Here is a 21,422-nt window from a genome sequence, read left to right as displayed (position 1 = left end):
TGTAATAATTCTTTGTGGAATAAATTCATCTTTATCATTAGGAACAACAGTAATACCTCCCTTCTTAGGGACATAATGAATAGGACTTACCCACTGACTATCAGCAATGGGATAAATTATACCTGCCTCCAGAAGCTTTAGTATTTCTTTTCTCACCACTTCTTTCATTTTAGGATTCAGACGTCGTTGAGGATCACGAACTGGTCTGGCATCTGCTTCCAAATTTATTTTATGTTGACATAGAGTGGGACTAATGCCCTTAAGATCATCAAGAGTATATCCAATAGCAGCACGGTGCTTCTTTAGAGTTTTCAATAATCTTTCTTCTTCATGCTCTGAAAGGTTAGCACTAATAATAATGGTTTAAGCTCAAACACGGGATCACCCTTAGGTGGAGGGAGATCCCTAGGATTTCAACAGGCAAATTGTGTTTCATAATAGGTTCTTGTTTAAAGAATACTTCATCTATTTCCCTTCTTTCATTCATAAACATATCATTCTCATGGTCTAGCAAATATTGTTCTAAAGGATCACTAGGAGGTACGACAATAGAAGCAAGACCAATAATTTCATCCTTACTAGGAAATTCTTCTTCACGGTGTTGTTTACTAAATTTAGAGAAATTAAACTCATGAGTCATATCATCTAAGCTGACAGTAACAACATCCCTTGTGCAATCTATGGTAGCATTAACAGTATTCAAGAAGGGTCTACCAAATATAATGGGACAAAAGCTATCTTGTGGGGAACCAAGAACAAGAAAATCAGCAGGATATTTAGTTTTCCCACACAAGACTTCAACATCTCTAACAATTCCCATTGGTGAAATAGTATCTCTATTAGCAAGTTTAATAGTAACATCAATTTCTTCTAACTCAATAGGTGCAATGTCATGCATAATTTCTTTGTATAAGTCAATAGGTATTGCACTAGCACTAGCACCCATATCACATAAGCCATGATAACAATGATCTCGTATTTTAACAAAAATAACAGGCATGCCTGCCACAGGTCTAGGTTTATCTGTAGCACAAGGTTTAGCAATTCTAGCAGTTTCACCGCAGAACTGAATAACATGCCCATCAATATTATCAGACAAGAGATCTTTAACAATAGCGATATTAGGTTCTACTTTAACTTGCTCAGGAGGTGTATATGTTTTAATATTGCTTTTACGAACCACATTTGAAGCTTTAGCATGATCCTTTATCCTAACAGGAAAAGGTGGTTTCTCAACATAACAAGTAGGAACAATAGGATCATTATAAGTGACAGTCTTTTCTTCAACTTTAATTGGTGCAGCTACTTTTACTTCTATGGGAGGATGATATTTAAGCCACTTCTCCTTAGGGAGATCAACATAAGTAGCAAAAGATTCACAGAAAGAAGCTACTATCTCAGAATCAAGTCCATATTTAGTGCTAAACTTACGGAAAATATCGGTATCCATAAAAGATTTAACACAATCAAACTTAGGTGTCATACTTGACTCCTTACCTTTGTCGAGATCCCAATCTTTAGAGTTGCGTTTAATTCTATCCAATAAATCCCATCTAAATCCAATAGTCTTCATCATAAAAGAGCCAGCACAAGAAGTATCGAGTATGGTGCGATTATTTTCAGAAAGCCGAGCATAATTTTTTTTGAAGAATTGTTTCTCTTGGGAGCTCATGATTGGGGCATGAATATAACATTGATTTAATCCTCCCCCAAGCTTGAGCGATGCTTTCTCCTTCGCGAGGCCAAAAATTATATATATAATTGCGGTCGCGATGGACAAGATGCATAGGGTAATACTTTTGATGAAATTCCAATTTCAATCTTCTATAGTTCCATGATCTCATATCATCACATAGCCGATACCATGTCAATGCATCTCCCTTCAAAGATAAAGGGAAGACCTTCTTCTTAGCAACATCATCGGGTATACCTGCAAGCTTAAATAATCCACAAACTTCATCCACATATGTTAGGTGTTCATCAGGATGCTTTGTTCCATCTCCTATAGAAGGATTAGCTAGCAGTTTTTCTATCATACCCGAAGGATACTCATAAGGATTTCATTTTCAATAGGTTCAGTAGGTTGAGGAGCAAATCTTTGCTCTACTAGTCGGGGTGAAGATACCCCGAACAAGCCCCTCAGAGGATTACTTTCCACAGTAACAAGTGGCAGTAAATTTCAGCACACTATATAAATTTTTCTTACCAAATTCCACCTACCAAAGGCGCTTCACTCCCCGGCAACGGCGCCAGAAAAGAGTCTTGATGACCCACAAGTATAGGGGATCTATCATAGTCCTTTCAATAAGTAAGAGTGTTGATCCCAACGAGGAGCAGAAGGAGATGATAAGCGGTTTTCAGCAAGGTATTCTCTGCAAGTACTGAAATAAGTGGTAACAAATAGTTTTGTGATAAGATAATTTGTAACGAGCAACAAGTAACAAAAGTAAATAAAGTGCAGTGATACGTCTCCAATGTATCTATAATTTTTGATTGCTCCATACTATATTATCTACTGTTTTGGGCAATATTGGGCTTTATTTTCCACTTTTATATTATTTTTGGGACTAACCCATTAACTGGAGGCCCAGCCCAGATTTGCTGTTTTATGCCTATTTCAGTGTTTCGAAGAAAAGGAATATCAAACGGAGTTGAAACGGAACGAAATCAACTGGAGAAGTTATTTTTGGAACGAAAGCCACCATATAGACTTGGACTCCACGTCAGGAGATACGGGTGGTGCTCACGAGGGTGGGGGGCGCCCCCCTAGGGCGCTCCCCCTGCCTCGTGGGGCCCCCGTAGCTCCTCCGACGTACCCCCTGCACCCATATATACCTACGTAACCTAAAACTTCCGGAACAGAGATTAGATCGGGAGTTTCATTGCCAGAAGCCTCCGTAGCCACCGAAAGCCAATCTAGACCCGTTCCGGCACCCTGCCGGAGGGGGCAATCCCTCTCCGGTGGCCATATTCATCATCCCGGTGCTCTCCATGACGAGGAGGGAGTAGTTCTCCCTCGGGGCTGAGGGTATGTACCAGTAGCTATGTGTTTGATCTCTCTCTCTCTCTCTCTCTCTCTCTCTCTCTCTCTCTCGTGTTCTCGAGATGATACGATCTTGATGTATCACGAGCTTTGCTATTATATTTGGATCCTATGATGTTTTCTCCCCCCTCTACTCTCTTGTAATGAATTGAGTTTCCGCTTTGAAGTAATCTTATTGGATTGAGTCTTTAAAGATTTGAGAACACTTGATGTATGTCTTGCCATGGATATCTGTGGTGACAATGGGATATCACGTGATTCACTTGATGTATGTTTTGGTGATCAACTTGCGGGTTCCGCCCATGAACCTATGCATAGGGGTTGGCACACGTTTCCGTCGTGATTCTCCGGTAGAAACTTTGGGGCACTCTTTGAGGTTCTATGTGTTGGTTGAATAGATGAATCTGAGATTGTGTGATGCATATCGTATAATCATACTCACAGATACTTGAGGTGGCATTGGAGTATCTAGGTGACATTAGGGTTTTGATTGATTTGTGTCTTAAGGTGTTATTCTAGTACGAACTCTAGGGCTGTTTGTGACACTTATAGGAATAGCCCAACGGATTGATTGGAAAGAATAACTTTGAGGTGGTTTCATACCCTACCATAATCTCTTCGTTTGTTCTCCGCTATTAGTGACTTTAGAGTGACTCAGTGTTGCATGTTGAGGGATGGTTATGTGACCCAATTATGTTATCATTGTTGAGGGAACTTACACTAGTGAAAGTATGAACCCTAGGCCTTGTTTCCTATCATTGCAATACCGTTTACGCTCACTTTTATCATTAGTTACCTTGCTGTTTTTATAAGTTCAGATTACAAATACCTTTATCTACTATCCATATACCACTTGTATCACAATCTCTTCGCCGAACTAGTGCACCTATACAATTTACCATTGTATTGGGTGTGTTGGGGACACAAGAGACTCTTTGTTATTTGGTTGCAGGGTTGCTCGAGAGAGACCATCTTCATCCTACGCCTCCTACAGATTGATAAACCTTAGGTCATCCACTTGAGGGAAATTTGCTACTGTCCTACAAACCTCTACACTTGGAGGCCCAACAACGTCTACAAGAAGAAGGTTGTGTAGTAGACATCAAGCTTTTTTCTGGCGCTGTTGCCGGGGAGGTGAGTGCTTGAAGGTATATCTTTAGATCTTGCAATCGAGTCTTTTAATTTCTTGTTTTATCACTAGTTTAGTTTATAAAATAAAATTACAAAAAAATGGAATTGAGTTTGTCTCATGCGCTTCACCTTTTTAATATCTTTCGTGAGTATGATGGAAAGGATAATTGTGCTCAAGTGCTAGAAGAAGAAATCTATAAAATGTTTGGCACTAAATATTTGAATGATGAGCATGATTGCAATGTTGTTAGTATGAATTCCTTGAATATCCATGATGCTAATGATATGCAAAGCCACAAGCTTGGGGAATCTATGTTTGATGAAGATGATACTTTTTGTCCCCCAAGTTTTGATGAGAAAATTTATTATGATGAAAGCATGCCTCCTATCTATGATGATTATTGTGATGACACGTATGCTTTAAAGAATAATGATAACCATGATGTTGGGGAACGTAGCAGAAATTCAAAATTTTCCTACGTGTCACCAAGATCTATCTATGGAGAGACTAGCAACGAGGGGAAGGAGAGTGCATCTACATACCCTTGTAGATCGCTAAGCGGAAGCGTTCAAGTGAACGGGGTTGATGGAGTCGTACTCGTCGTGATTCAGATCACCGATGATCCTAGTGCCGAACGGACGGCACCTCCGCGTTCAACACACGTACAGCTCGACGATGTCTCCCACGCCTTGATCCAGCAAGGAGAGAGGGAGAGTTTGAGGAAGACTCCATCCAGCAGCAGCACAACGGCGTGGTGGTGATGGAGGAGCGTGGCAATCCTGCAGGGCTTCGCCAAGCACCTACGGGAGAGGAGGAGGTGTCACGGGAGGGAGGGAGGCGCCAAGGGCTCAGGTATGGATGCCTTCCCTCCCCTCCACTATATATAGGGGCAGGGGAGAGGGGGGAGGCGCAGCCTTGCCCCTTCCTCCAAGGAAGGGGTGCGGCTAAGAGGGGGGGAGGAGTCCATCCTCCCCAAGGCACCTCGGAGGTGCCTTCCCCCTTTAGGACTCTCCCCTTTTTCCTATATCTTGGCGCATGGGCCTCTAGGGGCTGGTGCCCTTGGCCCATGTAGGCCAAGGCGCACCCCCTACAGCCCATGTGCCCCCCCGGGGCAGGTGGCCCCACCCGGTGGGCCCCCGGGACCCTTCCGGTGGTCCCGGTACAATACCGATGACCCCGAAACTTGTCCCGATGGCCGAAACAGGACTTTCTATATATAAATCTTTACCTCCGGACCATTCCGGAACTCCTCGTGACGTCCGGGATCTCATCCGAGACTCCGAACAACATTCGGTAACCACATACAAGCTTCATTTATAACCCTAGCGTCATCGAACCTTAAGTGTGTAGACCCTACGGGTTCGGGAGACATGCAGACATGACCGAGATGTTCTCCGGTCAATAACCAACAGCGGGATCTGGATACCCATGTTGGCTCCCACATGTTCCACGATGATCTCATCGGATGAACCACGATGTCAAGGACTCAATCGATCCCGTATACAATTCCCTTTGTCTAGCGGTATGGTACTTGCCCGAGATTCGATCGTCGGTATACCGATACCTTGTTCAATCTCGTTACCGGCAAGTCTCTTTACTCGTTCCGTAACACATCATCCCGTGATCAACCCCTTGGTCACATTGTGCACATTATGATGATGTCCTACCGAGTGGGCCCAGAGATACCTCTCCGTTTACACGGAGTGACAAAATCCCAATCTCGATTCGTGCCAACCCAACAGACACTTTCAGAGATACCCGTAGTGTACCTTTATAGCCACCCAGTTACGTTGTGACGTTTGGCACACCCAAAGCACTCCTACGGTATCCGGGAGTTGCACAATCTCATGGTCTAAGGAAATGATACTTGACATTAGAAAAGCTTTAGCATACGAACTACATGATCTTGTGCTAGGCTTAGGATTGGGTCTTGTCCATCACATCATTCTCCTAATGATGTGATCCCGTTATCAACGACATCCAATGTCCATGGTCAGGAAACCGCAACCATCTATTGATTAACGAGCTAGTCAACTAGAGGCTTACTAGGGACATGGTGTTGTCTACGTATCCACACATGTATCTGAGTTTCCTATCAATACAATTCTAGCATGGATAATAAATGATTATCATGAACAAGGAAATATAATAATAATCAATTTATTATTGCCTCTAGGGCATATTTCCAACACATGAAACTTGTCATCTTGATCTTAATTTTCAATCACATGATAGTTATTTTGTTGAGTTTGCTCCCACTATTATTCATGAGAAGAATTTTGCTTGTGTGGAGAGTAATAAAATTTCTATGCTTGTAGATCATGAAAAGAATGCTTTAGGTGCTGGTTATATTGTTGAATTCATTCATGATGCTACTGAAAATTATTATGAGGGAGGAACACATGCTTGTAGGAATTGCAATAATATCAAGTTTCCTCTCTATGTGCTTAAAATCTTGAAGTTATACTTGTTTTACTTTCCTATGCTAGTTGATTGTTGTTCCCATAAGTTGTTTGCTCACAAAATCCCTATGCATAGGAAGTGGGTTAGACTTAAATGTGCTAGTCATATTCTTCATGATGCTCTCTTTATGTTACAATTCTTATCTTTTATGTGAGCATCATTGAAATCATCATGCCTAGCTAGGGCGTTAAACGATAGCGCTTGTTGGGAGGCAACCCAACTTTGTTTTTGTTCATTGCATTTTGTTCCTTTTTAGTAATCAATAATTCTTCTAGCCTCTTATTAGATGTGGTTTTATGCTTTTAATTAGTGTTTGTGCCAAGTAGAACCTTTGGGAAGACTTGGGGATAGTCTTGTTGATCATGCTGTAAAAAACAGAAACTTTAGCGCTCACGATAATTGCTGCAATTTTTATTTGGAGAGTGCTATTTAGTTAATTCTTTTTGCAGATGATTAATAGATAAATTCCTCAGGTCCAGAAATTTATTTGAGAATTTTATGAGTTCCAGAAGTATACGTTTGATCCAGATTACTACAGACTGTTCTGTTTTTGACAGATTCTGTTTTTCATGTGTTGTTTTCTTATTTTGATGAATCTATGGCTAGTAAAATAGTTTATAAACCATAGAGAAGTTGGAATAAAGTAGGTTTAACACCAATATAAATAAAGAATGAGTTCACTACAGTACCTAGAAGTGGTGATTTACTTTCTTATACTAACGGAGCTTACGAGTTTTCTGTTAAGTTTTGTGTTGTGAAGTTTTCAAGTTTTGGGTAAGGATTCGATGGACTATGGAATAAGGAGTGCCAAGAGCCTAAGATTGGGGATGCCCAAGGCACCCCAAGGTAATATTCAAGGATAGCCGAGAGCGTAAGCTTGGGGATGCCCCGGAAGGCATCCCCTCTTTCGTCTTCGTTCATCGGTAACTTTACTTGGAGCTATATTTTTGTTCACCACATGATATGTGTTTTTCTTGGAGCGTCAATTTATTTTGTTAGGATTTGCTTGCTGTTATTTAGAACAATGTTTTTCCTCTTTTATTTCAATAAAAGTGGCATTGATAGCCTTGACTATGCCTATTTTAGAAGTCCACATGTTGCTGTTTGAAAACAGAAAGTTTACCACTATTGCAATAATTCCCTAGAAAAGTCAGGATGTGATAAAATGTTGAAACCTTTTGCATATTAATATCTGATAAATTTAATACAGTGGGAATTTTCTTTCATAATTTTTTGAGCTAGGGAAGTATGGATGTTGCTGCATTCTTTACAGACTATCCTGTTTAGGCAGATTGCTGTTATGTTTGCATTGTTTGCATATGTTTGCTTCTTTAATGATTCTATTTGAGGATAGGACTATTAAATATGCAAATAAATTTAGTATACAATGTTGAATAATAATTTTAGTGATTTTCTACAGTAGAGTATGATAAGGTTTTGGCAATGGTTTATACTAACTTATCTCACGAGTCCTTGTTGAGTTTTGTGTGGATGAAGCTTTTGAGATTTAGGGAGACCGTGATATGAGAGGAATTAAGGAGACACAAAAGCTCAAGCTTGGGTATTCCCAAGGCATCCCAAGATAATATTTCAAGAAGTCTCAAGCATCTAAGCTTGGGGATGCCCCGGTTGGCATCCCACCTTTCTTCTTCAACAACTATCGGTTAGTATCGGTTCATCCTAAGTTTTTGCTTCTTCACATGATGTTTGCTATTCTTAGAATGTCATTTTATTTTGCTTTGCTTGCTGTTTGAATAAAATACCAATATCTGAAATTATTAAATGTTAGAGAGTCTTCACATAGTTGCATAATTATTCGATTACTCATTGATCTTCACTTAAATCTCTCGGAGTAGTTTGTCATTTGCTCTAGTACTTCACTTATATCTTTTAGAGCATGGTGGTAGTTTTATTTTGAAGAAATAGATGAACTCTCATGCTTCACTTAGATTATTTTGAGAGTCTTAAATAGCATGGTAATTTGCTTAAAATCCTAATATCCTGGGTATTCAAGAATAATAAAATTCTCTTATGAGTGTGTTGAATACTATGAGAAGTTTGATACTTGATAATTGTTTTGAGATATGGAGATGGTGATATTAGAGTCATGCTAGTTGAGTAGTTGTGAATTTGAGAAATACTTGTGTTGAAGTTTGTGATTCCCGTAGCATGCATGTATGGTGAACCGTTATGTGATGAAGTCGGAGCATGATTTATTTATTGATTGTCTTCCTTATGAGTGGCGGTCGGGGATGAGCGATGGTCTTTTCTTACCAATCTATCCCCCTAGGAGCATGTGCGTAGTACTTTGTTTCGATAACTAATATATTTTTGCAATAAGTATGTGAGTTCTTTATGACTAATGTTGAGTCCATGGATTATGCGCACCCTCACCCTTCCACCATTGCTAGCCTCTCTAGTACCGCGCAACTTTCGCCGGTACCATAAACCCACCATATACCTTCCTCAAAACAGCCACCATACCTACCTATTATCGCATTTACATAGCCATTCCGAGATATATTGCCATGCAACCTTCCACCATCCCGTTTATTATGACACGCTTCATCATTGTCATATTACTTTGCATGATCATGTAGTTGACATAGTATTTGTGGCAAAGCCACCGTTCATAATTCTTTCATACATGTCACTCATGCATCATTGCACATCCTGGTACACCGCCGGAGGCATTCATATAGAGTCATATCTTGTTCTAAGTATCGAGTTGTAATTCTTGAGTTGTATGTAAATAAAAGTGTGATGATCATCATTATTAGAGCATTGTCCCAGTGAGGAAAGGATGATGGAGACTATGATTCCCCCATAAGTCGGGATGAGACTCCGGACGAAAATAAAATAAATAAAAGAGGCCAAAGAAGCCCAAATAAAAAAAGAAAAGGAGAAAAGAGGCCATAAAAAAAGAGAAGGCCCAAATAAAAAAAATAAAAAAATGAGAGAAAAAGAGGACAATGTTACTATCCTTTTACCACACTTGTGCTTGAAAGTAGCACCATGATCTTCATGATAGAGAGTCTCCTATGTTGTCACTTTCATATACTAGTGGGAATATTTCATTATAGAACTTGGCTTGTATATTCCAATGATGGGCTTCCTCAAAATACCCTAGGTCTTCGTGAGCAAGCGATTTGGATGCACACCCACTAGTTTCTTTTGTTGAGCTTTCATACATTTATAGCTCTAGTGCATCCGTTGCATGGCAATCACTACTCACTCACATTGATATCTATTGATGGGCATCTCCATAGCCCGTTGATATGCCTAGTTGATGTGAGACTATCTTCTCCCTTTTTGTCTTCTCCACAACCACCATTCTATTCCACCTATAGTGCTATGTCCATGGCTCACGCTCATGTATTGCGTGAAGATTGAAAAAGTTTGAGAACATTAAAAGTATGAAACAATTGCTTGGCTTGTCATCGGGGTTGTGCATGATTTAAATATTTTGTGTGGTGAAGATAGAGCATAGCCAGACTATATGATTTTGTAGGGATAACTTTCTTTGGCCATGTTATTTTGAGAAGACATGATTGCTTAGTTAGTATGCTTGAAGTATTATTATTTTTATGTCAATATTAAACTTTTGTCTTGAATCTTATGGATCTGAATATTCATACCACAATTAAGAAGAATCACCTTGAAATTATGCCAACTAGCATTCCACATCAAAAATTATCTTTTTATCATTTACCTACTCAAGGACGAGCAGGAATTAAGCTTGGGGATGCTTGATATGTCTCCAACGTATCTATAATTTTTGATTGCTCCATGCTATATTATCTACTGTTTGGGGCAATATTGGGCTTTATTTTCCACTTTTATATTATTTTTGGGACTAACCTATTAACCGGAGGCCCAGCCCAGATTTGCTATTTTATGCCTATTTCAGTGTTTCGAAGAAAAGGAATATCAAACGGAGCCGAAATGGAACGAAATCAACTGGAGAAGTTATTTTTGGAACAAAAGCCACCAGATAGACTTGGACTCCACGTCAGGACATATGGGAGGTGCTCACGAGGGTGGGGGCGCGCCCCCCCTAGGGCGCGCCCCCTACCTCGTGGGCCCCCCGTAGCTCCTCCGATGTACCCCCTGCACACATATATACCTACGTAACCTAAAACTTCCGGAACAGAGATTAGATCGGGAGTTCCACCACCAGAAGCCTCCGTAGCCACCGAAAGCCAATCTAGACCCGTTCCGGCACCCTGCCGGAGGGGGCAATCCCTCTCCGGTGGCCATCTTCATAATCCCGGTGCTCTCCATGATGAGGAGGGAGTAGTTCTCCCTCGGGGCTGAGGGTATGTACCAGTAGCTATGTGTTTGATCTCTCTCTCTCTCTCTCTCTCGTGTTCTTGAGATGATACGATCTTGATGTATCATGAGCTTTGCTATTATATTTGGATCCTATGATGTTTTCTCCCCCCTCTACTCTCTTGTAATGAATTGAGTTTCCCCTTTGAAGTAATCTTATTGGATTGAGTCTTTAAAGATTTGAGAACACTTGATGTATGTCTTGCCGTGGATATCTGTGGTGACAATGGGATATCACGTGATTCACTTGATGTATGTTTTGGTGATCAACTTGCGGGTTCCGCCCATGAACCTATGCATAGGGGTTGGCACACGTTTTCGTCGTGATTCTCCGGTAGAAACTTTGGGGCACTCTTTGAGGTTCTATGTGTTGGTTGAATAGATGAATCTGAGATTTTGTGATGCATATCGTATAATCATACTCACAGATACTTGAGGTGACATTGGAGTATCTAGGTGACATTAGGGTTTTGATTGATTTGTGTCTTAAGGTGTTATTCTAGTACGAACTCTAGGGCCGTTTGTGACACTTATAGGAATAGCCCAACGGATTGATTGGAAAGAATAACTTTGAGGTGGTTTCGTACCCTACCATAATCTCTTCGTTTGTTCTCCGCTATTAGTGACTTTGGAGTGACTCTTTGTTGCATGTTGAGGGATGGTTATGTGATCCAATTATGTTATCATTATTGAGGGAACTTACACTAGTGAAAGTATGAACCCTAGGCCTTTTTTCCTATCATTGCAATACCGTTTACACTCACTTTTATCATTAGTTACCTTGCTGTTTTTATAATTTCAGATTACAAATACCTTTATCTACTATCCATATACCACTTGTATCACCATCTCTTCACCGAACTAGTGCACCTATACAATTTACCATTGTATTGGGTGTGTTGGGGACACAAGAGACTCTTTGTTATTTGGTTGCAGGGTTGCTCGAGAGAGACCATCTTCATCCTACGCCTCCTACGGATTGATAAACCTTAGGTCATCCACTTGAGGGAAATTTGCTACTATCCTACAAACCTCTGTACTTGGAGGCCCAACAACGTCTACAAGAAGAAGGTTGTGTAGTAGACATCATGCAGCAAGGTGGCCCAATCCTTTTTGTAGCAAAGGACAAGCCTGGACAAACTCTTATATAAGGAAAAGCGCTCCCGAGGACACATGGGAATATCGTCAAGCTAGTTTTCATCACGTTCATATGATTCACGTTCGGTACTTTGATAATTTGACATGTGGGTGGACCGGTGCTTGGGTGCTGTTCTTACTTGAACAAGCATCCCACTTATGATTAACCTCTATTGCAAGAATCCGCAACTACAACAAAAGTATTAAGGTAAACCTAACCATAGCATGAAACATATGGATCCAAATCAGCCCCTTACGAAGCAACGCATAAACTAGGGTTCAAGCTTCTGTCACTCTAGCAACCCATCATCTACTTATTACTTCCCAATGCCTTCCTCTAGGCCCAAATAATGGTGAAGTGTTATGTAGTCGACGTTCACATAACACCACTAGAGGCTAGACAATATACATCTCATCAAAATATCGAACGAATACCAAATACACATGACTACTAATAGCAAGACTTCTCCCTTGTCCTCAGGAACAAACGTAACTACTCACAAAGCATATTCATGTTCATAATCAGAGGGGTAATAATATGCATAAAGGATCTGAACATATGATCTTCCACCAATTAAACCAACTAGCATCAACTACAAAGAGTAATTAACACTACTAGCAACCTACTAGCACCAATCTCGGACTTGGAGACAAGAATTGGATACAAGAGATGAACTAGGGTTTTGAGATGAGATGGTGCTGATGAAGATGTTGATGGAGATTGCCCTCTCCCGATGAGAGGAGCATTGGTGATGACGATGGCGATGATTTCCACCTCCGGGAGGGAAGTTTCCCCGGCAGAACAGCTCTGCCGGAGCCCTAGATTGGTTCCGCCAAGGTTCCGCCTCGTGGCGGCGGAGTTTCGTCCCGAAAGGTTGCTTCTGGGTTTTTTCTCGATGAAAGACTTCATATAGCAGAAGATGGTCATCGGAGAGCCACCAGGGGGGCCACAAGGTAGGGGGCGCGCCCTAGGGGGGGCACCCTCGTGGGCAGGGTGTGAGCCCCCTGGTCTTCATCTTTGGCGAGGATTTTTCATTATTTATTATAAGGTATTCCGTGGAGTTTCAGGACTTTTGGAGTTGTGCAGAATAGGTCTCTAATATTTGCTCCTTTTCCAGCCCAGAATTCCAGCTGCCGGCTGCTACGTCTTGAGCTTGTGTTGGTTTTTCCCGAAGAGGAAGGGATGATGCAGTAGAGTAGTGTAAGTATTTCCCTCAGTTTTTGAGAACCAAGGTATCAATCCAGTAGGAGGCCACGCTCAAGTCCCTCATACCTGCACAAAGCGATAGCTACTCGCAACCAACGCGATTAGGGGTTGTCAATTCCTTCACGGTCACTTACGAGAGTGAGATCTGATAGATATAATATTTTTGGTATTTTTGGTATAAAGATGCAAAGTAGAAAGTAAAGGCAAAGTAAAAAGCAAAGCATGATTAAAGTGATGGAGATTGATATGATGAGAATAGACCCGGGGGCCATAGGTTTCACTAGTGGCTTCTTTCAAGAGCATAATTATTCTATGGTGGGTGAACAAATTACTGTTGAGCAATTGACAGAATTGAGCATAGTTATGAGAATATCTAGGCATTATCATGTATATAGGCATCACGTCCGTGACAAGTAGACCAAAATGATTCTGCATCTACTACTATTACTCCACTCATCGACCGCTATCCAGCATGCATCTAGAGTATTAAGTTAAAAACAGAGTAACGCCTTAAGCAAGATGACATGATGTAGAGAGATAGATTCATGCAATATGAAATAAACCCCATCTTGTTATCCTCGATGGCAACGATGCAATACGTGCCTTGCTGCCATTTCTGTAACTGGGAAAGGACACCGCAAGATCGAACCCAAAGCTAAGCACTTCTCACATGGCAAGAACTACCAATCTAGTTGGCCAAACCAAACGGATAATTCAAAGAGGCTTGCAAAGATAATCAATCATACATAAAAGAATTTAGAGAAGATTCAAATATTATTCATAGATAGACTTGATCATAAACCCACAATTCATCGGTCTCAACAAACACACCGCAAAAAGAAGATTACATCGAATAGATCTCCATAAGAGAGGGGGAGAACTTTGTATTGAGATTCAAAGAGAGAGAAGAAGCCATCTAGCTACTAACAATGGACCCGAAGGTTTGAGGTAAACTACTCACACTTCATCGGAGAGGCTATGATGACGTAGAAGCCCTCCGTGATGACAGCCCTCTTCCGGCGGAGCTCCGGAACAGGCCCCAAGATGGGATCTCGTGGATACAGAAAGTTGCGGGGTAATTTTATTTTCTTTCTTGAAAAGTGTTCCATGCCCTTTTTTAATGGAAATTGAAATCTAATATTCCCTTCCTTCATATCAATAATCGCACCAACCGTTCTAAGGAAAGGTCTACCAAGAATAATAGGGCAAGAAGGATTGCAATCTATATCAAGAACAATGAAATCTACGGGCACATAATTCCTATTTGCAACAATAAGAACATCATTAATCCTTCCCATAGGTTTCTTAATAGTGGAATCCGCAAGATGCAAGTTTAGAGAGTAATCATCAAAATTACGGAAATCTAGTAAATCACACAATGTCTTGGGAATAGTAGAGACACTAGTACCCAAATCACACAAAGCATAAAACTCATGATCTTTAATTCTAATTTTAATAGTTGGTTCCCACTCATCATAGAGTTTTCTAGGGATAGAAACTTTCAACTAAAGTTTTTCTTCATAAGATTGCATCAAGGCATCAACAATATGTTCGGTGAAGGCTTTATTTTGACTATAAGCATGTGGAGAATTTAGCATGGATTGCAACAAGGAAATACAATCAATTAAAGAGAAACTTTCATAATTAAATTCCTTGAAATCCAATATAGTGGGTTTAGCAACATCTAGATTTTTATTTCTTTCAATCCCACTTTCATCAATTTCATCATTAAGATCTAAATACTCCGAATTTCTAGAACGCCTTCTAGGTAAAGGAAGATCATATTCAGTTTCATCAAGATTAATATTGCAAAACAAAGATTTAATAGGGGACACATCAATAATTTTTAGATCTTCATCTTGATTTTCATAGGAATTGGAAGAACACACTTTAATAAAGGCATCTTTGGAAGCACGCATCCTAGCGGTTCTTTCCTTGCACTCATCAATGGAAATTCTCATGGCTTTGAGAGACTCATTGATATCATGCTTAGGAGGAATAGGTCTAAGCTTTAAAGAATCAATCTCAAGAGAAATTCTATCAACGTTTCTAGCCAAATAATCCACTTTAAGCAATTTCTCTTCAAGCAAAGCATTAAAATTCTTTTGTGAATTCATAAACTCTTTAACACTATTCTCATATTCAGAGGGCATCTTATTATAATTTCCATAAGAGTTGTTGTAGGAATTCCCATAATTATTAGAATGATTACTAGGATATGGCCTAGGATTAAAATTCCCTCTATAAGCCTTGTTACCAAAATTATTCCTACCAACAAAATTCACATACATAGATTCATTGTTATTCTCAATCAAAGTAGACAAAGGCATACCATTAGGATCAGAAGAAACACTCTTAGTAGCAACTAATTTCATAAGTTCATCCATCTTTCAACTCAAAACATTGATTTCTTCTATCGCATGCACTTTTTTATTAGAAGATCTTTCAGTATGCCATTGAGAATAATTAACCATAATATTATCTAGGAGTTTAGTAGCATCTCCTAAAGTGATTTCCATAAAAGTGCCTCCTGCGGCCGAATCTAAAAGATTTCTAGAAGCAAAATTCAATCCGGCATAAAAATTTGTATGATCATCCACAAATTCAAACCATGAGTAGGGCAATTACGTATCATTAATTTCATTCTCTCCCAAGCTTGTGCAACATGTTCATGATCAAGTTGTTTAAAGTTCATAATATCGTTTCTAAGAGGGATGATCTTAGCGGGAGGAAAATACTTAGAGATAAAAGCATCTTTGCACTTGTTCCATGAATCAATACTATTCTTAGGCAAAGACAAAAACCAAGCTTTAGCATGATCTCTAAGCGAAAAAGGAAATATATTCAATTTAACGACATCATTATCGACATCTTTTTTCTTTTGCATATCACATAAATCAACGAAGCTATTCAGATGAGTAGCGGCATCTTCACTAGGAAGGCCGGCGAATTGATCTTTCATAATAAGATTCAACAAAGCAGTATTAATTTCACAAGATTCAGCATCGGTAGGAGGAGCAATCGGAGTGCTAAGGAAATCATTATTGTTGGTATTGTTGAAGTCACACAATTTAGTATTATCTTGAGCCATCGCGACAAACAAGCAATCTAACACACGAGCAAACTAAAAGGCAAGCGGGCAAAAAGAGGCAAATAGAGAGGGAGGATAGAGAGAGAGAGGGCGAATAAAACGGCAAGGGTGAAGTGGGGGAGAGGAAAACGAGAGGCAAATGGCAAATAATGTAATGCGAGAGATAGGGATTGTGATGGGTACTTGGTATGTTAACTTTTTGCGTAGACTCCCCGGCAACGGCGCCAGAAATCCTTCTTGCTACATCTTGAGCTTGCGTTGGTTTTCTCCGAAGAGGAAGGGACAATGCAGCAGAGTAGCGTAAGTATTTCCCTTAGTTTTTGAGAACCAAGGTATCAATCCAGTAGGAGGCCACGCTCAAGTCCCTCGTACCTGCACAAAGCGATAGCTACTTGCAATCAACACAATTAGGGGTTGTCAATCCCTTCACGGTCACTTACGAGAGTGAGATCTGATAGATATAATATTTTTGGTATTTTTGGTATAAAGATGCAAAGTAAAAAGTAAAGGCAAAGTAAAAAGCAAAGCAAGATTAAAGTGATGGAGACTGATATGATGAGAATAGACCCGGGGGCCATAGGTTTCACTAGTGGCTTCTCTCAAGAGTATACGTATTCTGCGGTGGGTGAACAAATTACTGTTGAGCAATTGACAGAATTGAGCATAGTTATGAGAATATCTAGGCATGATCATGTATATAGGCATCACGTCCGTGACAAGTAGACCGAAACGATTCTGCATATACTACTATTACTCCACTCATCGACCGCTATCCAGCATGCATCTAGAGTATTAAGTTAAAAACAGAGTAACGCCTTAAGCAAGATGACATGATGTAGAGAGATAAATTCATGCAATATGAAATAAACCCCATGTTGTTATCCTCGATGGCAACGATGCAATACGTGCCTTGCCGCCCCTTCTGTCACTGGGAAAGGACACCGCAAGATTGAACCCAAAGCTAAGCACTTCTCCCATGGCAAGAACTACCAATCTAGTTGGCCAAACCAAACGGATAATTCGAAGAGACTTGCAAAGATAACCAATCATACATAAAAGAATTTAGAGAAGATTCAAATATTATTCATAGATAGACTTGATCATAAACCCACAATTCATCGGTCTCAACAAACACACCGCAAAAAGAAGATTACATCGAATAGATCTCCACAAGAGAGGGGGAGAACTTTGTATTGAGATTCAAAGAGAGAGAAGAAGCCATCTAGCTACTAACTATGGACCCAAAGGTCTGAGGTAAACTACTCACACTTCATCGGAGAGGCTATGATGATGTAGAAGCCCTCCGTGATGACGACCCTCTTTCGGCGGAGCTCCAGAACAGGCCCCAAGATGGGATCTCGTGGATACAGAAAGTTGCGGTGGTGGAATTAGGTTTTTGGCTCCTGTTCTGATCGTTTGGGGGTACATGTGTATATATAGGAGGAAGAAGTACGCTGGAGGAGCACCGAGGGGCCCACGAGGCAGGGGGCACGCCCTAGGGGGGGCGGGGGCGCCCCCACCCTCGTGACCGCCTCTTTTGTTCCTTGGAGCAGGGTCCAAGTCTCCTGGATCACGTTCAGTGAAAAAATCATGTTCCCGAAGATTTTATTCCGTTTGGACTCCGTTTAATATTCCGTTTCTTCGAAACACTGAAATAGGCAAAAAACAGCAATTCTGGGCTGGGCCTCCGGTTAATAGGTTAGTCCCAAAAATAATATTAAAGTGGAAAATAAAGCCCAATATAGTCCAAAACACTAGATAATATAGCATGGAGCAATCAAAAATTATAGATACGTTGGAGACGTAGCACCGGCATTCTCCCTCCTTATGTAAACCTTGTAAAATAAGAGAGAATAGCCATAAGTATTGTGACATAATGTGAAATAACAGCCCATGGTGCAATAAATATCGATATAAAAGCATGATGCAAAATGGATGTATCATTGACTAGCTCGTTGATCAATAGATGGTTACGGTTTCCTGACCATGGACATTGGATGTCATTGATAACAGGATCACATCATTAGGAGAATGATGTGATGGACAAGACCCAATCCTAAGCATAGCACAAGATCGTGTAGTTCGTCTGCTAAAGCTTTTCTAATGTCAAGTATCATTTCCTTAGACCATGAGATTGTGCAACTCCTGGATACCGTAGGAATGCTTTGGGTGTGCCAAATTTCACAACGTAACTGGGTGGCTATAAATGTGCACTACGGGTATCTCCGAAAGTGTCTGTTGGGTTGGCACAAATCGAGACTGAGATTTGTCGCTCCGTGTGACGGAGAGGTATTGACATCATCATAATGAGTTCAATGTGATCAAGGAGTTGATCACGGGATGATGTGTTACGGATCGAGTAAAAGAGACTTGCCGGTAATGAGACTGAACAAGGTATAGGGATACCGACGATCGAATCTCGGGCAAGTATCATACCGGTAGACAAAGGGAATTGTATACGGGATTGATTAAATCCTTGACATCATGGTTCATTCGATAAGATCATCGTGGAACATGTAGGAGCCAACATGGGTATCTAGATCCCGCTATTGGTTATTGACCAGAGAGATGTCTCGGTCATGTCTGCATGCCTCCCAAACCCGTAGGGTCTACACACTTAAGGTTCGATGACGCTAGGGTTATAGGGAAAGTTTGTACGTGGTTACCAAATGTTCTTCGGAGTCCCGTATGAGATCCTGGTCGTCATGAGGAGTTCTGGAATAGTCTGGAGGTAAAGAATAATATATAGGAAGTGATGTTTTGACCACCAGAAGTTTTTCGGGCATCACTGGTAATGTACCGGGACCACCGGAGGGTTCCGGGGGTCCACCTAGAGGGGCCATCAGCCCCGGAGGCTTGCATGGGCCAAGAGTGGGAAGGGACTAGCCCCTAAGTGGGATGGTGCGCCTCCCACCAAGGCCCAAGGCGCACCTAGGAGGAGAAGGGGGAAACCCTCGGCGCAGATGGGCCTAAGACCCACCCTAGGGCGCGCCCCCTCTCCCCCTTTTGGCCGCCCGCCTCCATCCCATCTAGGGCTGCCGCCCCCCTAGGGGTGGGAACCCTAGAGCGGGCGCACCCTCCTCCCCTACTCCTATAAATAGTGGAGGTTTTGGGGATGCTAAGGACATGAGTTTCTCTCTCTCTCTCTCGTCGCAGGCCTACCACTCTACATCCTCATTCTCCGTAGTGCTTGGCGAAGCCCTGCTGGAAACCACGCAGCTCCACCACCAGCACACCATCATGCTGCTGCTGGAGTTGTCTTCCCCAACCTCTCCCTCCTCCTTGCTGGATCAAGGCACGTGAGACGTCACCGGGCTGCACGTGTGTTGAACGTGGAGGCGCCGTTGTTCAGCGCTTAGATCGAAATCGACCGCGATCTGAATCGCTGCGTGTACGACTCTTCCAACCGCGTTCTTGCAACGCTTCCGCATCGTGATCTTCAAGGGTATGAAGATGCACTCCCCTCTCTCTCGTTGCTAGTTTCTCCATAGATTGATCTTGGTGATGCGTAGAAAATTTTAAATTCTGCAACGATCCCCAACTGTGGCATTGTGAGCTAGGTCTATGCATAGTTTCTATGCACGAGTAGAACACAAGATGTTGTGGGCGTCGATTTTGTCAATTTACTTGCCGTTACTAGTGTTATCTTGATTCGGCGGCATCATGGGATGAAGCGGCCCGGACCGACCTTACACGTACGCTTATGTGAGACTGGTTCCACCGTCTGACATGCACTAGTTGCATAAGGTGGCTAGCGGGTGTCTGTCTCTCCCACTTTAGTCGGATCGGATTCGATGAAAAGGGTCCTTATGAAGGGTAAATAGAAATTGGCATATCACGTTGTGGTTTTGGCGTAGGTAAGAAACGTTCTTGCTAGAAATCTATAGCAGCCACGTAAAAAAACTTGCAACAACAATTAGAGCATGTCTAACTTGTTCTTGCAGCATATGCCGTGTGATGTGATATGGCCAAAAGGATGTGATGAATGATATATGTGATGTGTGAGATTGATCATGTTCTTGTAATAGGAATCACGACTTGCATGTCGATGAGTATGACAACCGACAAGAGCCATAGGAGTTGTCTTAATTTATTATATGAGCCGCGTGTCAATGAAAACGCCATGTAATTACTTTACTTTATGTGACAGCCTAATTTTTGACCCTTTCTTTTTCTTTTGTTTTTCTGAGGTTTTTGCTTGAGTTTCCTTTTTCCGTGGCTATGTGGTCTAGAAACTGAAGAAGATGCCCTCTTATTTGCTTCCAGAGTGGCTTGTCATACCCAAATCCTTCCCTAGACCCTGTCATTTTCATCCTAGCCCAAATCCCAATATTCTTTTCATTGGGAATATTCCTTTTCTATTAAAGGAATGGCTCAAATTGCCCTAGGTTGTGAAGCAACCTTTATTTCCATCACTCCTAAAATTCCCAAATAATTCTCATAAATTGTTTGGGTCATATCTTTCTCAAATATGGCAAAATATTTCATTTGTCATGTTTATCATCATGCTCAAATAATTCATTTCCTATTCTGCCCTAAATGACACATTGTGAAGCAAGTGCTATTTTAATTTTCCCAATTTACCTCAAACTCCTTGGACACCTTTTCCTGTCCATATCATTGACACATGCCAAAATGCAACCTCATTTGACTAGTAATTATTTAATTATGATTTTCCAAAGTTTCTATCCAGAAAGAAGCTTTGTCAAGGAGGTGCAAGCTAGGCATATCCAAATGAGTTGCCATTTTGCATGGTCCCTCATATCATCATATCATAGCTCTCCACCAAAGTAGAGCTCCTGTCATGCCTCCATGTGAGCTCATCTTCTATTCTTTGATTCTGTCCAAAATTTCAGTTTGTGAAGCAAGTATATTTTATCTTGCTCCATTATGGCTGCCAATTTTTCTAGGTCTTCTATTATCCATATAACCTACCTCCACCCATTTTGGGCATGGTTCATCAAGTCATTTTTCCTCTAGAATTCTTGCAAGATTCTGGTGAGTGAAGATGTTTGTG

Source organism: Triticum dicoccoides, chromosome 2A (genome assembly GCF_002162155.2).
Source record: "Triticum dicoccoides isolate Atlit2015 ecotype Zavitan chromosome 2A, WEW_v2.0, whole genome shotgun sequence".
In the NCBI taxonomy this organism is placed as follows: domain Eukaryota; kingdom Viridiplantae; phylum Streptophyta; class Magnoliopsida; order Poales; family Poaceae; genus Triticum; species Triticum dicoccoides.
Note: the sequence above shows the minus strand (reverse complement) of the source record.